This window comes from Lynx canadensis, chromosome E2, assembly GCF_007474595.2.
Source record: "Lynx canadensis isolate LIC74 chromosome E2, mLynCan4.pri.v2, whole genome shotgun sequence".
Taxonomy (NCBI): domain Eukaryota; kingdom Metazoa; phylum Chordata; class Mammalia; order Carnivora; family Felidae; genus Lynx; species Lynx canadensis.
This window is the reverse complement of record NC_044317.1, coordinates 54,173,487-54,191,792: the sequence shown is the minus strand read 5'-3', so window position 1 is coordinate 54,191,792 and position 18,306 is coordinate 54,173,487. Positions and strand designations below refer to the sequence as shown.

At 61.1% G+C, this 18,306-nt stretch overlaps 1 protein-coding gene across 1 annotated transcript in view; it reads left to right on the top strand.

Annotated features, from left to right (window-relative positions):
• The first annotated feature begins 3,409 nt into the window (after positions 1-3,409).
• Positions 3,410-18,306, top strand: part of LRRC4B (leucine rich repeat containing 4B) — a 39,892-nt gene continuing 24,995 nt past the window's right edge. Inside the window, 1 exon segment of the mRNA XM_032591312.1 lies at positions 3,410-3,512. The gene's annotated coding sequence lies outside the window, so the exon portion shown is untranslated.

Here is an 18,306-nt window from a genome sequence, read left to right as displayed (position 1 = left end):
AAAGGTTTTTTTTTTTTTTAACAGCCTGAAGCAGAGAAATTTGATGTTTGGGTTAGCCTCTGAAATGCCATCCCAAAGGAAATATGCAATTTACATTTGGCCTTTTGAAATCGTAAACATACCTTTCAGTCTCCATTGTGACAGGGGCCCCCGGGGTCACTGCCACCCCTTCTGAGGTGATGCGGTTTCTGGTACACCATAGGCCCCAGTGAGTGTTGCAAATGTGGAAGAACAGTGGGGGTCAGGATGTAGGTCACTCACGACTGCCACCTGAGCTGAGCTTTAGGGCAAAGTTTAGGGGGCAGAGGAATACTGTGGAGGTTTGGTGTCGCGTTTGAGCCAAACCTGGCACTCTCACGCTCTTCCACTTTCCCTGTCTCTCGCCATCTTCTGCCACACGTTTCCTCTCTCACACGGCCCAAGCTTGCTGTCCTCGCAGGGCCTCTGCTCCCCATATTTCTTCTTCCTGGGCACCCTTCTCTGTGCACCCTCGCGGCTGCCTCTTTCTCATCGTGGGGGTCTCGGCTCCAAGGCCACGTCCTCCGGGAGGCCTCCCCTGACTATCCAAGTCTGTCCTCCCAATGATGCCCGACCAGCCCATCTCCTGCCTAGGATCCCCTTTTAACGTATCCTATCTGAAATAGGTCCTTGGGTTACCTATCTTCTGGAAGGTATGCTCCAAGAGAGCAGGGACCAGCTCCAGCCCGTTCTCCAGCTGGAGATTCTCAGGCCCTGATTCTCAGGGCCCTGACCAGCACCAGGTCCCCAGCAGGTCCCCAGTGAACTTAATGGCAACACATTTCTCCTTCAGCCACACAAGGGTGATTATACCCTCCGGGCAGAGCTCCAGACTATGGACCAGTAGGTGCACGGGTTGGAAGATACTGAGATTCTTCCCTGCACTGGCCTCTCCCAGGGACCCTCTAGTAACTAAAGGGTTAATGCTGGCACAGCAGGGACCTCCAAGACCCTGCTCCCCCTGGGTCTGCCTGAGCCCACCACTGCCCAGCATCCCTAGGAGTCAAGTTCAGGGTAGTTGTAAGGAGCCAACAAGATGTTCATGAAGTGCTCAGCACCGCATCTGACCACAGTAATAGTACGCCTGGAACACGCTGGCTGCCATTATTAATTACAGTTTTGCCCTTGACCTTGGGCCTACGCTATGCTGCACTCTGGGGTGCACACGCATTCAGCCCTCCCTTCACCTGAGCCAGGTTTGAGCAGCACTCAGGTGGGGACCCAGAGCTCCACACCCCACCTGTTGCCCTGTGGCCCTAGCCTGTCTCTCCTCTCTTGGCTTCCCCTCTCTGTAGCTCTCGGGTCTGTGGGTTGCCCATTCCCCACCCCCAGATGCCTCTACTGCACCCAAATGTGACCTCACTTGTCACCTGTGAACTCCAGGTCTGTCTCCTGCTCTGGCTCATTACAGATGTCTGTCTGGGCCACTTTCCTATCCCGCCTCCCAGCCCCCTCCTTCCCCAGACCAGCCTCCTCCGCTGTGCCCCATTTCTGCCTGTGGAGTAGAGGGGCCACCCTTCCTCCTCTAGGGGCTCTGAGAAGAAGGACAAAGAGAGAGTCCGGTCTCTCTAGGACATCAGCAATGTTCTCTTTTCTCTCTCCTCCAAGTCCCAAGTTAGTAGCCTGACTTCTTGGGGGTGGGGTCGGGGGGACAAGGAAGAGGTGAGATTTCTGCCCTGATTTCAGAACCTGGAAGGAAATTCTGTGTCCTGGATAGGGGCTGCCTCCTTTCAGCCCCCTGCTGGGTTTCTTTACTCCCCATTTTGAGTGGACAAGGAAGTTGGTGGGGCAGGGAGAAGGCAAGGTGACCTCTGGGCCTCTGCATTCCTCCCCACCCCCCCACTCCCTGAAGCGGAGGTGCAACGCCCCTTCACAACTCTAAATGTGTCCCCGCACCTGCTGCCGACACCTGGGGGAGGTGCGAGGACGAGGGTGGGGAGGCTGTGGGGCTCTGTTCTCTGCCCCCTTCCAGGCGCCTGCACCTGACAGGTCTGGGCCAGGGGCTCCATGCCTGGGCCCGACCTCTTCTCCAGCTCCTTCAAAATACCCTTTCCAGAACCCAGGACTCTGCATTTGGATCCTGCCCTTGATCTTCTGAGAGCCCAGTGTCCTCATGATGAAAATGGACGTGAGGATCCTTTTCTCTCAGTGACGGGGTGGGGGTGGGGGGGATGAAGCAGGGACACGGTGGGATTCAAGGACCCCACCTCCCTGCTCTTCCTCTGCCCCACCCCTCCTCAGGCTCCCTCCTCCAGCCTCTGTCCTCTCAGCTCCCCACTCTGCTCCTCCTGGCCCTCTTCCCTGCCCTGCCGGCTTCCCCCTGGGCTCTTAGCCCTGAGAGGTAGCGCCTGGCCCCCACTCCCTCTCCCCACATTGTCCCCAAAGGGGACCTGCCTGCCTGCCCCCACTTCCCTGCTCCTGGGCCTTTTCCTGTCCCGGCTCCCTGGCTACTTCCCTCCTTTGGGGCCTCTTTCCTCCCCCTCTGCCTACCCCCTCTTCCCTTCTATCTCCCTCACCCTTCCCTCCCGCATTCATTCTGCAAATATTTACCAAAGGTGTACCAGGACTTTCTCCCCCTCTTGCTTCCCCTCAGTCCAGGACACTGCCTCTCTCTCTCCCCTTTTTCCATCTCTCCCCTCCGCTCCTCCCCACCTTTCTCTCTCTCTCACCTCCCCTCTTTTCCTTCCTCTCCCGATTTCCTTCCTCTCTTCTTCCCTCTTCTTCCTTCCTTCCCTTTTCCTCCCTCCTGTGTTTCTTCCACCCCTCCACCCTTCCCCCCCTCCACCCTCTCGTCCCTCCCCTTTTCTCTCCCTGACCCATCCTCTGCTTTTTTTTCTCTCTCCCGTCTCTACCCCCCTCTTCCTCTCCCTCTCCTCCTCTCTGCCCTCCCTCCCCTCTCTCCTCTCCCCCCTCCTTTCCTTCCCGGGCAGCCTCTCCCCCCCCCCCACTCCCGGCGCCCTCCCTCCCCTCCCTCCCGCTCCCCCTCCATCATCAGTATTCCGCTCCCGTCTCCGCCGCTCTCGGCTGCTCGCGGTCGCTGCCGCACCGTCCGAGGCGGGGGCCGGGGCCGGGGCCGGGGCCTGGGGGGGTGGGGTGGGGGGAGAGCGGCGCCGGCGGCCCGAGGAGGGAGGAAGGAAGGAAGGAAGGGCTGGAAGGAAGGAAGCAAGGAAAGAAAGGAAGGAAGAAAGGAAGGCAAAGAAGGAAGGCGGGCGGCGGGCCGGCGGGCGAGGGCGCCGGGCCGGGCGGCAGGCGGGCGGGCGAGCGAGGAGGCAGAGCGGCCCCCCCGAACCCCACCGCTACCGCTGCGGAAGCCCCCTCCCCATCCAGGAGCCGGGGAGGGGGGGGGAACTCGAGAGACCCAGGCCCGGCCGCAGCCCCGCCCCCCGCGCCTCCCCGCAGCGGGCCTCGCACCCCAAATCCCTGTGCCTCATTGGGGGGGTCCTCCCCCCGCGGGCCGGGCATGCTGCCCCGGAGAAGGAGCCCCTTTCCTCGCTGTGAGTAGCTGCCGAGGGGCGCCGGGTGGGGGCGGGAGGCGGAACCGCGGAGGGTGGGTGGGGGGCATTCTCTTAATTAGGGGACCGTGGTCTAAGGCCTCCTCCGGGATGGGGGGGGGGGTCGGCGGCAGAGGACAGTGGGCGGGGCCTGATGGAGAGCCGAAGCGGGTGGGGGGAAGCAGTCGGGTGGGGGTTCTCCGGGCCGAGCGAGTTCTGTGTTGGGGGGTCGCCCGCTGCCTGGGGGAGGGGCGGGGGGTGGTGTACGTCCGGCAGTCGCTACGCGTATCCAGCTGCGGGGTTGAAGATGTAGGCTTGTGGGGGGGCTCGCCGGGTGTAGACCTGGGGCCCCCCCCTTTCTGGGGTGGGAGCCTGAGTTCTTCCCCCACCATTGCCCCTCCCACCCTCCACACCGCTGCTGCTTGGGGTGGGGGGGGGCACGCCAGTGATGGGGAAGGGGGAGAGGCGGGCACGGGGTTTCCTTGGTGACCGCGCCTGGCAGGAGCGGTTGCCTTGGCAACCAGGGAGAACCGGGGAGTTTGGGAAGTGAGAATGGGAAAGACGGAGGGGGGGTGACTGGGGAGCGAGACAACCCCCCTCCCCAATCTTCAGCGCTTCTCTCTCTGGGGTCCCCCAACCCCTCCTGGTGGGCAGCGAAACCCCTGCCCCTCCCTTTTCCCAAAACCCCCCTTCCTTGACCCCATTCTGCTTCGGGGGGGCCTTCTATCCTTGGGCATGGTCTCCGCGGAACCACTACCTCCCTCCCACCGTCCTTAGCCCTCTCCTCTTGGGGACCACCCCTCCCCCCATGTGCTGGCTTTCCACTCTCACACCTGCTCTTCTCAGACCTAACTGCACCTTGCCTTCCTTTCAGGGTCTTCTCACCCCCATCTCTGACTCTCCCCCCCCCCCCGCCAATATCCCCTCCCTTGAACCTTCTCTCCAGGAGACCCCGACTTTAGCCCCTCTCTCCTCTAGCCCCACTCCCTACCCTGTTCCTCTCCGGAAACCCTTGTCTTCTCCCTTCTCCGCTTCCGATCCTTGTGTGGGGAGGCAAGGGGCTTCTCCCTAGCACTACCACCAGCCTCTCTCTCGCTCACACCCATCTGTGTCTGGGACCACCTTTTATGACCTTTCCTCACTCAGAAGCCCCCCCATCCCTGTCTCCTCACCTCGTGGGATCCCCAGCCCCCGACCCCCCCAGTCCTGGGGCCCTCTTCTCTGAAATCTCTCTTTCCTGCGGATCGCCTACTTTCAACTTCTCATCAGTCCCGGAGCCCGAGGCCCAGGCTCTGTCCAGGGTTCCACCCAAGTTTGCAAGCCCCCACTTCCACGGGCTCCTCCCTTCTGTCCCGCCAGGGGCCCAGCCGGTCTCTCTCCAGGGTCTGAGTCACCAGGCCCCCCGATGCCCCCTCGCCCACCCACCCCATCCCTTCCTCTCGGCCACTCCCATCTTGACCCTTCTCTCCCCGCCCCCACCTCTGCTGCTCTTCACGAGCACCCTCTCCTCCTCCCTGCCCTGCTCCCCGCAGCCTCAGGCCCGGTTCTCCCGTCGCCACTTTCTCAGGGTGGGGAAATCCCCTGGGGAGAGCCCAGCTGGGAAGGGGGAGGGGCAAGGGAGCCTCAGGGCTGCCCCACAGCCCCCTCCCCACCCCCCTCCCCAGCTGGGAGCTGCAGTCGAGCCTCCGCAGCGCCCCATTGCTATGCGCCTCACATCCCTAGTCCCGGCCGCGCAGCCGCCAGACAGGAACTCGGGCTCCAGCGGCAGCTGGGAGTAGCCGGAGTCGCTTCCCTCCTGGTCCAGGCAGCCGGCAGCATCCTCTCCCCCCTAAAAACTCCCCACTCCCCAGGACCTTGGCCAGGATCGGCCCCTCCCTCTTCCTGGAGCATCTTCTGTCTCCTGGCTCCTTCCAACCTGCATCTTGCAGCCTCCGCTTCCCGCCTTCCTCCTGCTCTTCGCTGGGTCCCCTCTAATCCTGGCCACCTGGCTGTCCACGCAGCGGGCGCACTCAGAAAGGAGGGACAGGGAACGAGGCAGCAGAGAGGCGCTGAGAGAGACCCTCCGACAAGGCAGAGAAGCGTGGGAGCCAGAGAGATAGAGGCACAGCCAGAGAGAAGGCTCCCAAACGCGCGCACACACACACACACACACACACACAATTAGGGTGCATCACCACCGAGCCAGACGTACACAAAGTTACTCACCTAATTTCTGAAAGAAAGCAAGAGTCAGACAGGGAACCCACAACCATCCACACGCACAGAGGAGCAAGAGGCCTAGGCAGAGACACAGGGAGCCAACAGCACTCAGGGAGAGTTGGTGCAGACCCACAGAGCTGGCACGAAGGAGCCAGAGAACAATTCCACCACCAGAGGTGCAGGGGGGGATTAGAGGCACAGTGAACTTCGAGGGACCTGAACCAGCCACGGGCAGAGTGGTGGGAGAGTGTGAGAAAGACACAGAGGCATGAGTGGGCAGAGGTGTGCGAGAGCACACACATACGCACGCACACACACACAGTTATTCACTGGCAGCCAGAGACCCAGTTGCAAACAGGGCTGCGGTACCCAGAGTCAGCCAGAGGCCAGGAGAAAGAGCCGGAGTCAAGTGCACGTGTTAGAGAACACGCACAGCCCTTCACGCACAGAGACCCGGAGGGAGAGACAGACGCAGCACCCTGTGGAGACCACGCTGGCCAGAGAGGCCCTCAAACCCGGTCGCCTCATGAACTCACGTGCGCCAAGAGACACAAAGTGAGAGGCACAGAGGTGGCCTCGGAGCTCTGGGGATGTCACAGAGCTGCGCGCACACAGTCAAGCCCAGAGCCCAGTGTGAGGGGCACAGGTGTGTGCTGACTGGAGCCGGCCATGACCCTTATTCCACCCAGAGGCGGTTGGGGGAATGCCCTCCACCTACCAGAGTCCGAGGGCCCCCAGGGGTCTCCTCGCTGTCGGAGAGGACAGCAGGATTAAACCATCAGGTGCCAGACGACCCACTGACACATCCCTCCAAGGTAGAGCCATGGCCAAGTGCAGGCCGCCCCGGGACTCGTGCACAGTCACAGAGGCCTCAAGGGGAAAGGCAGGTCTTTGGGCAGAGGTGGGCAGAGGGGCAGGAGGCGGAGGGGAAGCACTGAACTCCTTCCGGCGCCCTGGCCCATTCTCAGGCCACGGTCCCCATCTCTGTCTCCCTTCCTCCCCACTTCTCTCCACCATCCTGCCCCATCTTTCACCCTCCACCCCACCTCTGTGGCCGGGCACCGGTCACTAGATGTTACCGGACCTCCTGTGTCTATCAAGCCCATCTCCCATGTCTCTCCCCTGGCTCTCCCCTGGGGCGACCCTCCTCGCCCTACAGCCCAGTGTGTCCGTGTCCGTCCACACAGATGAACTTATTCATCAGTATTTCTTTCTCAAAGCCCACCTGCTGTGAAACCTGCCTCTATTTCCCTGTAGGCTCTGCTCTCTGCTCCTCTGTGTCACTCTCCCTCACCCCCACCAGCCCGTAGGTCCTCCCTGCCTCCTGCTCTGTCTTCCCTGCACTCACTCTCCCACATTCCTGAGCGCTTCCCCTGCGTCCTGTGGGCCCTGAGTGTTATTTCCCCCCAGTGCTTTCCAAGTATTTAATGTGTTGTCAACTTTAAAAAAAAAATAGTGATTTCACGTAAAAATCCATTCTCATCATGAAACCAAAAAATTGTAGCTACGTGTGGTGACGGATGTCAACTAGACTTATTGTGGTAATCATTCCACAAATACTGAATCATTATGTTGTACACTTGAAACTCATACAATGTTATATGTCAATGACATTCCCCCCCCCCTCCAAATCCAGATTACCCGCTTCTTTTGAAAAATTCCCCTTCTGGGGTAGCCATGGGCTGTGCTCAGGTACCTGCTGGCCACCGCTCCCACTCTCTATTAACCTGCTGTATCCATCTGTCTTACCTGCCCGGCTCCCTAGGCAGCTGAGTTCTCAAGCCTGGCTATTTTCTCTGGCCCCGGGCTTGGTTTTTGCCCTGTCACTCTCTCCACGCTGCTTCTCTCTGGTTTCTTTCCAAAATTGGAGACCCCTTGGCCGGGAGCTCTGTCAGCCTGGCCTTCCTGCCTCATCGTCCTCTGGGGCAGTTTTGCCCCAGCCCCCAGGCTCACCTGCCCCCCTCCCTCCCGTGGAGGCAGAAACTCTCGCAAGACCACCAGGGTGCGGGGCGCACAGGAGCTCTCTACAGCCATGATCTGCTTGGGAAGCCGCTGGCCCCTTGCGGTGTTCCTGAAGCCACCATGTGGCAGCCAGTCGAGGCTGGCTGACGCGGGGCGGGCCACAGACCCCACGCTTGTCCCTCAGTGCAGGGATGGCAGTCACTGGGCCGCCTGCACGTGGCCATGGCTCTACCTTGGAGGGATGTGTCAGGGGTAGGTTTCCCTGTGTGTTGGAGGAACGGGTGCACATCTGGGAGTTCATCCGGTCCAAGTGCGGGTCTCAGAGGACAGGGGTCCTGGTGATGGACCTGGGGCCCTGTTCTGGGAAGGGGAGGGGCTTAGTTTGGCCCCGCCTCCAGGTCAGGGTGCGGACAACGGAGGTAGCTTTTGTGCATGACAGGGCTAGCGGCCCAGCTTTAGTTACTCCACCATCACCCTTTGGGGTATCAGGAGCATGGCTTTGCTTCCTCTCCTCATCTCTTGAATTTGGGACGCCTCCATCCTCACTGAGCAAAGCCCCTTTACCTTCCCTTCCGGGTCCCTGAAAGTAAGGTGGCTCGGCCAGGCAGGGGGGTGGCAGGAGAGTAGGAAGAGCCCAATGCCCCTCTGTTGCCTGGAAACCTACAGGCACAACCGTTGTCGTGGTAGGTGGAGGCCGAGGAGCTGCACTGGGGGCCCGGGAGATGGGCTGCTAGGGGACCCTGCAGTTCGGGGTCAGGCAGGAGTCCATCCCAGGGGACCACTGGGTCCCCAAGAAGGCTGCCAAGAGAAAGAATGCCCGGTCCGGGCCTGGGGGTTGAGAAGCGTGTATAGGACCCAGAAGCAGGGGGGAAGGGAGGCTGGGGCCAGCAGCCCAGGCCACCCCCTTCCTGTCTCAGCCCGCTAAGGCAGCCCTCTTCTCTTCCTGAAGCCCCCAGCCCACTCTCCTGCCCACAGAATTGACCTTGGGCCTTGGAGCTCTTGTTCCAAGCAGTGAGACAAAGGTCAGAGAGCGGTTGCCAGCCCTGGCTCTCCTGAGGGGTAAACCCCAGGTGGTAAACACTGAGATGTGCCCTCACCCTTGCCTAGAACCCTCAAGCACAGGGCCCGAGAGAAGACTGAAAGAGCTGAAGTCTACGAGAGCTTACCAGTGCCAGGGCTCTGTGGCAGCCTGCGTGGCTGTTCTCCCACTTGCCCTTCACGGAAGAACCTCCAAGGGAGGCACGATCATCATCCCTAGTTGGGCCTACAGGGAGACTGAGGCTCACAGAGAAGTCCCTTGCCCAATGTCAACAGCCAGAAGTGGCTTCGCTGGGGCTGCAGGCCCAGGCGTGGGCCACCCTGCAGATTGTTTCCCCCAGCTGAGACCACTGCTTTCCCGGGGGTAAACTGAGACCCGAGAGAGGAACTTGATGGTCCATCAGGCCCTCCAAGCAGAAATTGGGATTGTTAATAATAATCAGATTGTTAATAACAGACTCATAGCAGGTTATACTTTATTTTTTTGGTAATTTCATTTTAGAGAGAACGGGAACAGGGGAGAGGGCCAGAGGGAGAGAGAGAGAGAGGGGGAGAGAGAGAGAGAGAGAGAGAGAGAGAGAGAGAGAATCTTAAGCAGGCTCCATGCTCAGCACAGAGCCCGATGTAGGGCTCGATCCGGTGAACCATGAGAACATGACCTGAGCCGAAATCAAGAGTCAGATGCTCAACCGACTGAGCCCCCAGGTGCCCTGAAGGTTAGACTTTAAAAGAGACATCAGGGTTCCTGTAACTTAGGGCCTCCCCTCGTTTATGCCCTTGTAATGCCTCCAGGGGACAGGACCAACCCTCCCCGATTCTCACAGTGGGCTCTCCTCACCAGGTGTGGGAGGGTCCAATCCATGTCTAGCTGGTGGGGGGGGGGGGCACGGATTCCTCAGGTGATTCGATGTCCGTCCCCCCCCCCCCCCCCCCCCTCCACTCCTCAATAAATGATCCGGCTGGAAATGCTGAATTTACATATGGGGAGCAGGGAGACTGAGTCACAGAATGAGAAAGAGGTCTGTTCTTCAGACCCAGTGAAAATAGCCTTTAATATCACTGTCATTCAAGTGCCCAGCACCGGACATGTCACCATGAGCCCCCAGTAAGCTGGGTATCATTATCTTCGCAGACAGAGCCTGGTGGGGACAGGAGGGGGACCACAACGAGCCAATGGCAAGTCAGAGTTTGAACCCAAGTTTCCCTGACACCAGTCTCTTTCCAGCTCTCCGTCGTCCTAGAGTGATGGTGCGGTGACACGGAGGAGGAGGGTCACAGTTAGAGAATAATTTTAGTGCGAGCTTCCTCTGTGCCAGGTACCACGCTGAACCCATCACAGGTATCGGACCAGAGTCTCCACCACCCCCGGAGGTAGATGAGCTATTTTCCCCATTTCACAGAGGAGCAAACTAAGGCCCCGAGAGGTGACATCCCCTCCCCAAGGCTACAGGGCTAGTAACTGTGGCAGTGGAAGTTCTAACGAGGGTCTGGCCCAGCCTGGAGCACACTCTTCCACGGAGCAGGGGGAGGGAGGAGGAGAGCTCGTGATTCATCCTGAAATGGAGCGCGGGGTGCTCCCAGACCAGCATCCCCAGGAAGTCCGGCCCCTGAGTCTCCCCACTCCTCCCCCACTCCCGTCAGAATCTGCACTACAAGATCCCAGGCGATCTGGACACGTGTGGATGTCCCAGAAACATTGCTCCAGTTCAAGTGCTTTCCCACTTTTTATTACTTTTAGTAGTACACACATACACACACATCCCTTTTATAAAGTTCGTCACGCAAGGGCACCTGGGCGGCTCAGTCGCTTAAGCATCTGACTCTTGATTTATGCTCAGGTCATGATCTCACGGTTCCTGGGATTGAGCCCCATGTAGGGTGCTGCACTGGCCGCATAGAGCCTGCTTGGGATTCTCTCTCCCTTTCTCTGTCCCTCCCCTGCCTGCGCGTGCACGCATGCTCTCTCTCTCTCTCTCAAAATAAATAAAGAAACATTAAAAAAAATAAAATTAGTTACACACATCCTGAGGTAGAAAACAAATTGCAGAATTGCCCTTCCAGGGGCCAGCAAGGAGAGAAGGAGCCAGGGAGGCCACGGCCAAGGTGGCTCGCACTGCACCCCTCCCACCTGCAAACTCACCTCCCACACCCCTGCCGGAGCCTTGGCGGTGACCTCTGTTTTGAAAAGTTCCAACACCAGGCCAGGCTCTAGCTCCCCCACCCCTCCACCCAGGCAGATTCAATTCAGCAGCGTTATACTGACCCCCACATCTCAGAGCTGCACAGAATCACAGAGTGTGCACAAGGAGAGGGGGCCTGGGGTCGCGCTTCAGCTGGGAGCCCGCCCGGGGCTGTGTGTTCGCGGGGGCCTCAGGCAGAGCCAGTTCCATGCAGACCTGAGCTTCAGCCAGCACACACTGGGACAGCCACTCCAGCAGTCAGAACCACGTTCTCCAATACAGTAACCACTACAGCCACGTGTGGCCATTGACATTTAGATTAATTTAAATTAAATTAATTCAATTCCTCAGTCACACTCACCACTCAGTAAGCGCTCACCAGCCGCACGTGCTCGTGGCTACCATGTTGGACAGCACAGAAAGCGTTTCTTCCGTAGTCGCAGAGACTGCCACTGGGCAGCGACGCATCAGTTCCCAGAACATTCTATGCCGGCTGGTAGACAGCTGCTGCTCTCAGGCCTTCATGCATCCCCCAAACCCGTGCCCTCCCAGTCCTTTGTCATAGGGTATCTTATTAATCCCCATTTCTCCGATGAGGAAATGGAGTGAGGAAAGTTCCTAGCAGGAAACGCAGCAACGCAGAGATGGGAGCCGCGTTTTCCTTTCTCCATTTATCAGCCAGGTCTTGGGTCCCAGGTCACCCTTGCAGGTCACTTGCAAAGCGCCAGACCCTGCCCTGGGCCCCCTTGCCGGAGCCTCCGGCAGCCCCGCAGCCCCCAAGTGTCACCAACGGCCTGTGTTACGGAGGAGGAAGCGGGGGTGGGGTGGGGTGGGCAGAGGGACGGAGGGGCTGGCCCAGCGTCTCACGGCCAGGGACTGGTGGGCCACCCAGGGCCCTCCATCACTGCTCCTGGAGCATCCCGGGCCCCTGGCATGAGCGGGCTCACCTCCTACTGGCAAAGACGGGGGTTGGGGGTCCTGTGTCCAGGGATCGCTCTATTTTCTCCCCCCCATCTCCAACCTCCTCTGGTGCCCTGTCTCCTTTCCTGGCTCTCAGAATCTGACCCCAGATCTGTAAGGAGAGTGCGGCTCCTCCCTCTGCCTCGCCTCCTACATCTCCTCCAAGTTCCGCAGCTTTGGCTTTGGCGAATTTGCTGCCTGCCTCCGTTCTCCCTCCTCTCCATACCCACAACCCCAGCCTCACCCTCTGCCCCTGGACCCCTGGCCCGGCTCCTCCCCGGCTTTCAGCTCCCCCCCCCCCCCCCCCCCCCCCCTGGGTTTACTCGGAGGGGTCTTTCCAACCCAGAGCTGACTCGCCCCTCCCCTACCCCAACACACCCCCCCCCAGCACCCTGCTTCTCAGCCTACTGTGGGGGTGGGGCGTCTTTGTAACTGAGCTGGGCTCTGTGTGGCTCCCTGACCCCCACCCGCCTCTCTGGCCCCCGGGCCTTGGCACCCTGGGGTTCTTCGGTCACCTGCACACCTGTTGCTCCTGCTTCTGGTCTCAGCTTTGCGATCACCTCCTCCCGACTCCCCTCCACCGGCCATGGGCCCAGCCAGTGCCAGCAGGGGACCGGGCGGGAGGGGGTACTCGCTGGCTCTTCTTGCCGAGGCTTTGTGGGGGCCCGCGTGTCCGGGGCATTGGGGACGCAGCCGTGAGCAAGCCAGACAGACTCCCCGCCTGGGGAGCTCACCCTCTGGTGGGAGACAGACGATGACGGACAGAACAAATCGCTGTCTACAGGGTACCTTCTGGCCATCCGAGGGCTGGGGAGCAAAGGAAGTGTGTCAGTGCAAGAGGTGGGGGCAGGGCAAGTCAAGGGCTGAGCCCCCACAAGCCTTTCCCAGGGTTCTGCCAGCTCAAAAGTTAGGGGACTGTCGATTCTCCGGGCTTTGGGGTTGCTTTTGTTTGAAAAGCCTTCAGGACAGGGACTGGCTCAGAGGGACACACGTGTGAAGTTGTTTCATCCGTCCCCGGAGCCGGCTCTGCCCATACCCTCCCCCCCCCAACTTAACAGCTCCCAGCCTTGCGCATATGACAGGCATCCAGCGACAGAAGTGTTCAGCTCTCTCTGGCTTTGATGTCTCTCCACCCTCCTGGCTCCAGGCTCCACTTCCGCCCCAGTCCCTCACAGTCGGGAAGTTCTTCTTTAGATCTAACCTCCATCCCTCTCGCTGCGATGGCAGTCAATTTCCTATCTTTCTCTCACCTTCTGAACTCCCCCCAGAAAAATGAGTATGCCCGACAGGCACGTTCCCTGCCTCCCTTCTCTCCTCGCCCCACCTCCCCTGGGCCCCCGAGTTTCCCATCTGCCATCTGCCCGAATCCTCTCAGGCACAGTGCCCGAGATCTCTCAGAGCTTGGTCTGGGGAGGATGGTGGTGCTTCCCCTGGTCCGCAGTTCCCTCTCGGGCTTCCTCCGCTCTCCTGCCCTTCTTGTGGCCTCTCCCTCTCCCTGGCCCCTCGTGCACGGTCGTGTTTTGGTCTCTAGCCCCTGTCTTCGTTCCTCCGTCTTTCCGTGTCTCTGCCCCTCTCTGCCTTGCGCCCCTCTTCTCTCTTTGGGGCCTCGTGCCTCTCTGGCTGTTTCATTCCTTCGACCAGGTAGGGGTGGAGAACAGGCAAGAGGCCTCCCCCCAGGGCACGTGGTGGCCTGGCCAGGTTCTGGGCCTTGGCTTCCAGGGCCAGCTGTCCCACGGACGAGCTGTGTGACCGGCCATCGGCCGGTGTCTTCAGCCCTCCCGATCTGTTGCTCCAACCGTAAAATGGACACCAGAACCGGCCACGGGGAGAAGCCAGTGGCTGCAGGCGTGGGCAGTGCTTAGGCCAGCACCAGGCACGTTGTGGGTGCCCAGGAAACGCTTCCCATCGCTATTAGGATTGCACTGTGGGGAGCAAGGCGATCGCTGACAGCAGGTCATGTGACCCCCGTCAGCAGGGTGTGGAGCAGGGGAGGTTTGTCTCATCCTATGCAGTGGGGATGAGACAGGCTTTGCAGGATGCTGACTATTGTTTAACATGTCCCCGACCCTGAGAGACTTCCGTGGGACTGAGGTTGCTGTCCTGACAAGCTTTGGGGTCTCTGGGACCTGTTGGCTCTGGTGAGGCTGACCAGGGAGGGACCATTTCGTAGCCGTGCATGGCCTGGGGCAAGCGCCTTTGTCTTTCGGTGCCTCGGCTTTCCTATCTGTGAAATGGGGGTGGTAGCAGCGCCTCTCCGAGGGCCCCGGGGGGGAACTGCGGTTATTGCCAAGTACAGAGCCCAGAAGGGTGCCCCAGGAATGCCCGGTACCTGGCAGACATCAACATCGTCGGTGGTGTTGGGACCGCTCAGACGTGTGCCCCAGGGCTTTGGGAACGTGCCCAGCAGGGGAAGGGTTATCCTCACAGCATGACGGTTAGTGGGGTACAGGAGCTGCCCTGGGGGCCTGCTGTTTGGGACTCTAGAGTGTGGTACCTGGGACCTCTCCATCCAGGTTGCGCCTCGGTGCGGCGCGGGCGTCAAACTGAGGGCAGTTGTGTTTGCATACAGATGTGCTGCCTCTGCTGGGCGGGCCTCCTGGGATGGGCGGGGACCTCAGGATCTGGGCCGCCTGAGGTGTGAGCTTGAGAGGTTGCAGCTGTTAAGAACGTGTCCTGGGCTGGGTGCGGGTCTCTGTGCAACTGTAACGAGGCAAAGTGTTCAGTCCGTGAGGAGTATAGACTAACAGCCATGATAACTCGCTCATTCATTCCTCACTCAGTTTACTGAGCACCTAACGTGTGCCAGGCACCGTCATAAATACTGGGAACCAAACTGCCCAAAACAGATGGAGTGCCTGCCCTTGGGGAGCTTACACTCAAGTGTGTGGGCTTGTAAGAGGCTAGATGCTGACAAATGTCGTCTAGAAAAGTACAAGAGGGAAGGTTCTGGAGAGGGCTAGGGTGCTGTGATTTGAGGTCGTCAGGATGGCCTCACTGGAGAAGGTAACACCTGAGCAAAGACCTGAGAGGAGCAGCCCAATCTGGGAGGGGGGCGGGGGGGGGGGGGGTTGCCTCTGGGATCCAGACAGGGAAGAGCAAGAGCAAAGGCCCTGAGGCAGAAATGTATGCAGCCTGTTCCAGAAACTGAGGAGGCCAGTGTGGCCTGAAGTCAGCGAGTGAGCAGGGGAGGAGACCAGAGCTGAAGCCAGAGAAGTAGCCCAGCCCGAGGAGAGGGGGCCTGGGAACCCAGGTGATGTCCCCTCCCCTTGCACCTAGTGAGGCCACCTGAGTGAGGGGGCGAGAGGCTGTGGAGCAGAGGAGGGCAGGGTCTGGAGGGCAGGTTGGATGTTGACAGGCCCCCTCTGGCTGCCTGTGGGAACAGACGGGGGGGGGGGGGGGGACAGAAGCGGGGACCAGTGAAGAAGGACTCTGATCTCAGGGGAGATGGCTTGGGGGCGAGGAGGAAAGGGGGTCAGATCTGCATGTGGGGCACAGGCAGAGCATTTTCACTGAGGATCTAGCTAGCCGGCCCCCAACAGCCCTAGGAGGCCGATACTCTTATTACCCCCCATCTCCCAGCATTTCCTGCAGCTCAGAACCATGAAGTCACTGGCCTGAGGTCACACAGCAAGGGAAACAGTCCCCCTTGCTTCATGTGCCCTAATGTTGCCACTTACCTTCTGTGCCCTGTGGGTGCCCTGGGCTTTGAGTATGGAGGTGGCCTTTGGCGGCACCGACACCAGTGCTTGCACACAGTAGGGACTCAGAAAATATCTGCCGGCTGGCTGGCCGGCTGGGTGAATGGAAGAAACGCGAGCGGCTTCCCTGCCCATTTTGCAGAAGTGTATGGGGAGGCGCTAGCGGGCCCTGGCTGAGGTCCGGGGGAGAGGGCTGCATCTGGGGCCGGGTTTCTTTGTGGCACGAATGGGGGCCGGCCCTTGGCTGCAGGACTGGGTGACGAGGATGTTGGCCCAGGATCGCTGGTGTGTCAGTGGTGGGGGTAGGAGTAAATGGCCACGCGGCGTGGTGAGGGGCTCGGGGCGCTCCCCCCGGGGGGCCTGGAGGTAGTAGCTCCTGAGGGGAGACTGTGCTAGGCTGTCTGTCCTTGGGCCTGGGGACAGGTGCAGGAGGGGTGGCTGTGGCCAGCGGTGGGGGGGTGGTCAGCCGTGGCCCAGCCTGGTTTTGCAGCCAGTCTGTGCCACGAGGCTGGGCTTGGCACAGCCCACACGCCCCCCCCCTTCCCAGGGCAGCCGGCCGTCAACCTTCCTCCCCCGCTTCCCCCCCCCACCTTCCCCTGCCGCCCAGAACCAATGGGTTAATTATATAACGGAGCCTTTGATTAGCGGGGGAGGGGGAGGCCTCCCGGTGCAGGGGGGGGGGGGAGGAGGGCGAGGAGAGGCGCCTCCCCGTTCGGAGAGAGAAAGAAGGAGGGAGGGGGTGGGGAGGGAGGGAGCTGAGGCACAGCTTGGCTCTGCACTGCCGTGTGACTAGAAATTGTAATCGCGGAGAAAGAGAGAGACAGACAGAGCCCGGCCGAGAGAGACCGAGACAGACGGACAGACAGACAGAGAATCTGACCCAGACGGCTCCCCAACCTACGGAAGGGTGATGGGGACAGAGCGAGAGTGAGGAGAGATGGAGGAGAAGGAGAGAGGGGGCCTGGTCGTCCCGAGGGAGGCGAGACAGTGAGGGGGCCCCGAGAGGGGGCTGGGGCTGAGGAGGGACAAGGCCAGGGGGCCGGGAGAGAGGAGAAGGGGGCCGGGGTCGGTGGGGGAGAGCAGAGCAGCCGGCGGTGGGGGGGGGAGAGCGGAGGTAGCGGTGGGGGTGGGGGTAGGAAGCAAGAGGAGGCCAGCAGGGAGGAGGGGGAGAGACTGCTGCAGTGGCCTGGACGGGCCTCCCCGGGCGGGAAGGGCGACCGGCGAGGAGGGGGGGGCGCGGGGAGACCCAAGAAGCCCCTGCGCCCCCCCCAGCACGACCTCGAAGGAAGCCCTGGAGAACTGGGGAGGCAGAGCCCCCCCGCCGGCTGGAGGCATGTGGAGGGGGGGGCCTGGGGCCCAGGGAGAGCCCAGCGGAAGCGGAGCCACCGGGGTGAGTGTCCCTCACTGTGGTTGGGTGGGGGGGACAAGGACAGAGATGGCTGAGGGCGAAGGAGGAAGGGGCGGGAGGCCCAGCCGCCCACCGCAGAAGCTGTGATGGGAGGGGGGGGAGGGATGCGGGCGGCTGCAGGAGAGATGGGGACAGATGCGGTAGAGACGCGGCTGCAGGCCTGGACCTGGGGCGAGTGCTGCAGCCGCAATTTCTGCCCCTGGCTTCGAGGGTGTGGGCTGAGTCGTCGCCAGTCTTAGGAGGTGGGAAAGGGGACGGGGGTGCAGGACTAGGGCAGCGGAGACCCCCCTGTCACACTCGGGAAGGGAGACCCCGCTGCGCTCACATGACTCACAGATAGAGGCGCACACGGCCCCAGCCCACCAGGTGGAAAAATGAGTCCAGGATTCAGACACAGAACCGACCCCTCCCGTCTCTGTCTCTCAGGCTTTCTCGTCTCTGTCTCTGCGTCTCTCCGTCTAGCTCTGGATGATCTTGGAAACTGCAGAAGGAGGAAGCGAATGTGTGTGTGTGCGCGCGCGTGTGTGTGTGCGCGCGCGCACGCGCGTGCGGGGTTGGGGCTGGTGGCCCCGTGTCCGTGGGTCTGAGAGTCGGCTGTCTGCGGTGTGCCCGGGTCTCTGCTGCTGGTGGGCATGTTTGTGCAGACCACTTCCGTCTCCCCCCCGCTAGCGGGGACTGGGGCGGCCTGCTGATGTGGGTGCACGTGCATGTGCTCCAGACGCTGCCTGGAAGGGAAGGGAAAGCCAGGGCCACCAGCCCCCTCTGCCACTCGCTGGCCGGCTCCACGCCGCCGGGACGAGCCGTCCCCCTTCCAGCGCCTCAGTGTCCTCATCTGCAGATTGGGCGTCCTAACGGCTTCCTCCTACGGTTCCTGGGAGGCTTCCATGAGAACACTGTGTGCGCAGAGTCTGGGGCATAGAAAGGGCTAACCCGGAAGACGGGAGCTATTATTATCGCTGCTGTTCTCACCGTCGCTGTTGTTATGATTGGCCCGTCCCCCTTTGTCTTGCCCTGACCCCACCCCGCCCGTTGCCCACCCAGAGTTCGAGCGCAGGGTCTCTGGCCCCCAGCCCCCTCCCCACCGACCGCCCCGACACCATCCCCGGCAGCTGCTGGCACGGAGCCACCAGGCGCTGCCTTGGCCCTGGGCACCTGCCACCCCAGGCCCCCGCGGCCCCCTCCTCCCCCTTGCCTTCTCCAGTCTGCTCCCAGCCTCTCCAGCCCACCCTTCCCCTCAACAGGTGCCTTGTCTGGCACTTACCTTCTTGAAGTTCCTCCTCTGGGTCTAACTCGAGTCTCTCTGGCTGCTGAGAGGCCACCCCCGGCCCCTGACGGGTGACAGGAGTCTGAGG